Source organism: Hippopotamus amphibius, chromosome 6 (assembly GCF_030028045.1).
Source record: "Hippopotamus amphibius kiboko isolate mHipAmp2 chromosome 6, mHipAmp2.hap2, whole genome shotgun sequence".
NCBI lineage: Eukaryota > Metazoa > Chordata > Mammalia > Artiodactyla > Hippopotamidae > Hippopotamus > Hippopotamus amphibius.
In genome coordinates, this window is record NC_080191.1 from 71,289,937 (window position 1) to 71,295,936 (window position 6,000).

The window sequence follows — 6,000 nt, forward strand, 5'->3', positions numbered from 1 at the left end:
GATGAGGCCTAGCTGGGGGAGTCATTTTGTATATCCACGTGCAGTTCTGAGAGTATGGAAAGAACCTATTTTTCCATATAAATGTTAGCTAGAACACCAACTTTTCCCATTCTATCTAAAGATTTGTAAGGTTAGGCTTTATTGCAAAAAACAAAAACACGTAAGAAAAACCAAACACATTAGAAAAAACTTTTGCTATAATTTTCCTTATGAGAAACTGAAGTCACTCTATACACAATTAGTAAAGTTAAGGACGGGTATGATTGACAAACAAAGGGATTAGAATCTGTAATTTCTGATACGCAGTGAGGATGCTATGTCAAAATCAGATTTTTCTTGCCCAAGTGTAATGCCCAATGAACTCTAATCATATTTAAATATGATTGTAGCATTCCTATCTGATGTCCTTGAAATTTCAAGTAGAGAAAATTCAGGAAACACCTAATAGCACATGTAACATTTCAAACGTAACTTTCATGAGAAAAAATCTAATAGGAAAAAGATGTAGCTGTATGATGGTTTGTGATATTAAGTAAATGGTTTTGTATTTCACACAAAACATATTACTGCTCTGTAAAAAAGTTCCAATATTTTTTTTAGTTGAAAATTTTAACATGCCTGGTTCTTAGTGTGTTTCTTTCTCTTCTGGAGAGCACAGGCTCCAGGTGCATGGGCTTTAGTAGCTGCAGCATGTGACTGACACCCGTGGGCTCTAGAGCACAGGCTCAGTAGTTGTGGAGCACAGGCTTAGCTTCTCTTTGTCATATATATGCTGCTCCAGGACCAGGGCTCAAACCTGTGTCCCCTGTATTGGCAGGCAGATTCTTAACCACTGTGCCACCAGGGAAGTCTGGCTTTGTTACCGTTATCTTCCCCTTCCTCTCTCCCGCTATTCTAACTGGCTCTGCCTGCCTTACTTTTCCCCAAATAGAATAATCACATTCCTACTTCATGGCCTTTGTCTGGAGCACTCATCCCTCAAACATCTACATGGCTCCCTCAATCCCTTCCAGTTTTTGCCCAAATGTCATTTTTCAACTGGGACCTTCACCAATCATTCCATGGATACACCAATCATTATTCTTCCTTCACCCACCTTCCTTCCTGTCTGTGGTTTTTCCTTACTTAATTTTTCTCCATGTAACTTTTTATATTGAAATATAATATGCAATTCACTTATTATTTGTTTGTCATCTCACTACCATGACCACTAACATGTCAACTCCATGGCAGTGGTGATTTCATATCTTTTGGTCCTTTCTGCAAAACCCAACACTTCCATGTTCCAAAACTCTGCATAAACAACTTTTCTAACTTATTTCGTGACCTATTTATTTACATACACATTTCTTTCACATGTATATTTTTTTATTTGACGGTCTCCTTTAAATCTTCTGCATAAAGGGAATAGATCCTTTCTTCTTTGGCAAAAGATTTATCTGGAAATAATTAATGAGTCATCAGAATTGGAGATAGAAAATTCATTCTTGCAACAGTTGGCACAACAACCTTATAAATAAGCATTGGTTTTCAAGTCGTTTTTGAAAAATTCTTTTTTAATATATCCCTATAGGATGGCATAAATTTGGTTGAGACTGTTTTTTAATGAATACTCATTTGGATTATACAATTGTATAATGTTTTAGCTCCCTGTCTACTGTCAATAAAGTATTCATTCATTAATAGCATGTACTGTATTGTTTAAAACCTAGTTACATCTATCATGAAAAAGATCCAGTTCAATATTTTTGCTATTCAATTTCATTGAATTAAAATTTTACCACTTCCTTACATTTGCTTTCTATCAATTAATCTAGATAAAAAATGACTCTTCATCATTGTCGTGAATAAATCTGTATCATTGCTTCCAAGTACTTTTTAGTACACCAATTCTGTCATTCGTTGGTATGATTTTTTAAGTTCAATTTCTTTAAACGAAAACAAAAAATGAAAACACTTCACCCATTTCTCCCACCTCCCCCACCCCACACCTCTGATAACCACCAATCTGTTCTCTGTATCTGTGAGCTGTTTTTGTCCGTTTGTTTGTTTAAGATTCCACATATAAGTCAGATCATACATTATTTATCTTCCTCTGTCTGACTTACTTCACTTAGCACAATGCCCTTAAGATCCATCCAGGTTGTTGCAAATGGCAAGACTGCCTTCCTTTTTTATGGCTGAATAATTCCTCTGTGTGTGTGTGTACATACACATATACATACATACATATATCTCACACTTTATCCATTCATCCATCCACAGACACTTAGGCTATTTCCATATCTTCACCATTGTAAATAATGCCGTAATGAACACGAATGCATGTATCCTTTTGAGATGGTATTTTGTTTTCTTCAGATAAATATCAAGAAGTGGAATTGCTGGATCATATGGTAGTTTAATTTTTGGAGGAACCTCCATGCTGTTTTCCATAGTGGCTGCACCACTTTGACTCCTACCACAGTGCACAAGTGTTCTCTTTTCTCCACATCCTCACCAACACTTATTTGTTGTCTTTTTGATAATCGCCACTCTAACAGGCATGAGATGATATCTCATTATGGTTTTGATTTGCATTTCCCTGATGATGAAGTAGTAGTTTAGAATATAGAGCCTTCTATTCCAGCTGTGCCATCTCCAGCTTGTGTGTCCTTGTTAAGTTACCTACCTCCCCTTGTTTCCTCAGATGATTTAGCCAGACCAGTAATAAGCACTATGTAAATATTTATCAAATGAAAACAAACAAGATGAATGTCAGGCGCGCTACTCTATATACTTAGTTTGAACTTTTAAAAAGGAAACACTATCCATCACTATCACCAGAAGAAACTAAAGTGTCCTAAGGATATGATGTTCAGTTAGAATTTCAGCACTTAGACGTTTGGGCATTAGAAAGTGGAATTAAGTGACTTGACAAGAGTTGAGTATTAATTCTGTAGCCTTAGCTAATGTACTGGATTCTTCTTGTATTTTTCACTCATAACAAAGTAAACATTATTTGAAATCAATTGTTTTTGTTTAAATTTCGTGTTTTAAATTTGGAGATGAAGGTCCTTCAAAATACAGTTGCATCCATGGAAGTTCCCTTGATTTGTTTGTTTTTCCAAGATATCACCACAGAACAGCTCCCATAACATGTCATTTCTCTATCCCGGTCCACGCTTTATGAGTTGCATGCTACAGCTGACCACTCTCATTGGCCATTGTACCTGCACTTGTCCAAACCTCTTCCCTAGATTGAAGAGTGGTAGAGCTATTCAGATTCTATGGGAAGCAGGGAAATTATGTTAAAAGAAATTTGGAAAAGCTTGTAGGGTATTCCATTTATCTATTGGTATGCAACATATTACCCCCAAATTTAGCGGCTTTAAACTAAAATAACCATTTCTTTCTGCATGTGAGGATTTGGAAAGCCTCCGCTGGATAGTGCCATCTCAGCATCTCTCTCATGGTTGCAGTTAAGCAACCAGTGAAAAGGGGGTAGCTTAGAGTAGCTGGAAGATTTCAAGGCATCTCTCTCTCTCTCTCTCCCCACCCCCAAACTCCATTCAAGTACTCTCAGGCTCTCTCCGTGGGGTCTCTCACTGTGGGCTAATTTGGGTTCCTCACTGCATGGCAGCCTCAGGGCCGTCAAACTGCTTACTTGGAGGCTGAATTCTTCCAGAACAAGTATTCCAGGGAAGAGGGTAGAAAAAGTGCTTTTCCTTTTGGTTACCTACCCTTGGAAGTCACGTACTGTCACTTCTCCAAACTCCCTTTATCCAGTCACAAAAGCCTGTCTCAGTGGAAGGAGTGCCACAGCCACACTGTAAGAAGAGCTTGTGTGGTGGGAGATTTGCTGCAGCCATGTGGAAAATACAGCCTGCCACAGAGCAGTGTGCAGAGAGCTATGAAACTGTTCCCATCACTTTTTTTTAAATACCAGTTCATCTGAAATATGCAGTGGGTGGTACATGTGACACAAACAAATTATTGACATCAATACAAAATGTGCATAAGAAAACAAGTTGAGAAAAACTTATTTCAGAAAAGCAACTCAGAGGGTACATCATTCATAATGCACTTTAGATACAGACCCCAACCCTTACTACATCTTCAGTGTATCCGGTTTGGAGTCACTGCTGATGATTCTAAATACAAGATTTCAAAATGTTTTCTAAATTGTTTTCCATGTGATTTAATGTGGTACATTTTCTTTTAATACTTTGAAAAATGACAATTCATAGCAAATATATATTAGCACCAGAATATTAAGTTAGCCCTAATACGCTATTCTACAACACTTTAATTGTCTTAAATAGTTAGGAGGTTACTAAATTAGGCTAGTTTCATAGACTGTTGACAAGGAGCAGTGAAAGAATTATATATTAGAAGCCAAAGACATTTGGGCCTATTAGAACCATCTAATGGTTCAGCTGTGGTAACAATATCATATTAAAAGTAATACTGGGACTTCCCTGGTGGAGCAACGAAGCCTGTGCGCCACAACTACTGAGTCTGTACTCTAGAGCCCGCAAGCCACATCTTCTGAAGCCCGCGTGCCTAGAGCCCTTGCTCTGCAATAAGACAAGCCACAACACTGAGAAGCCCACGCACCACAACAAAAGGTAGCCCCTGCTCGTCACAACTAGAGAAAGCCCACGTGCAGCAACAAAGACCCAATGCAGCCAAATAATTAATTAATTATTTAAAAAGTAATACTGAACACTGAATACTGAATGCATAGAGTTTTGTTTGTTTGTTTTTTTTAATTTGGAAAAATCTGCTCCCAAACTGTTGATGGCTTGCTTTATTTTACAGTTCTGTAATGCTTGAAGTTTATATAAAAAGTATATATTACTTTTACATTCAGAAAAAAAAAAAAACTTTAAAAGTTGGAACATCCCCAAGGGGTGTCTATAATTAAAACAATATACTGTAAAATTTTAGGAATCTCAATTTTTTCCTGTGTTCCAAAGCTAATTTGAGATGACAATTTGGCATTATACCACATTACAGTATGGATACCTTAAAATCTCTGCTTGCCAAGAGACAATGAAGCCAGCCACATACTAGAAGTCTTAGACAGGGAGGATAAGTTTCATAATACCCTCCTCTGCCAAACACCTGTGCAGATCCAGCCTACTCTTCTAACTCTGAAAAAGCTGAACTAAAAACAAACCAAATAAACCCCAAAAAGATTAAAATTTAAAGTTAACCGTGTAGAAATGTAACCATTTTTCATAACACTATATATTGAATTTACCATTTAACCCTGACTCACACAAGTAACAGATTATCACAGAATTTAGTTAACAAATAATTGATTTTCAAAAATAAAATGATGTTAATAGCAGTTCTGTGACAACATTATGTGATTTTTACTTAGTATCTGCTTCATATTTTGAAAAGCTTGATGTTACAGTTAGAGGAAATACATATTAAATATGATTTATTTTCAAGTAAAGTTTTTCGATCATAAAAAATGTTTCAAAAAAACTACTTAAATTTCTCCTTTTAATGAATAGCTAGTAATTGCTTTAAAATTGACATTCATTTCTGACACTGTTAAATTATTCACATTTATAGCTCAAACAGATGTTATAAAAAAATAATGAATCAAAAAAATCACACACATAAAAGCAACCCTATTTGGCTGCTTTATTTAACTTGAATTTTAAGAGGCAGAACTCAAAATACATCAACCTTGTTAACTTGGAGCCCATGGGCTGTATCTAGCGGTTAGCATCCAGTGACCTGCCAGAATTACAACTGAGCCAGCATTAGACACCAACTGTCAATCTGTAATGTCACCAGAAACCTGGCATTTCAAATCTACTCCTAAGCTGAAGCTCTAATACTGTGGCAGAGCTCCCAGACCTCCCGGTTTATGGAAGAGGGAGAAAATGTGTATGAAAGGTTGTACTCAGAAGAATTATACAAGAGACTCATTCATGACAGACGGAGAGACTTGGGAGAAAGCACGTAGGCCAGGGTGGAAATGTGGAGTATTAAAAT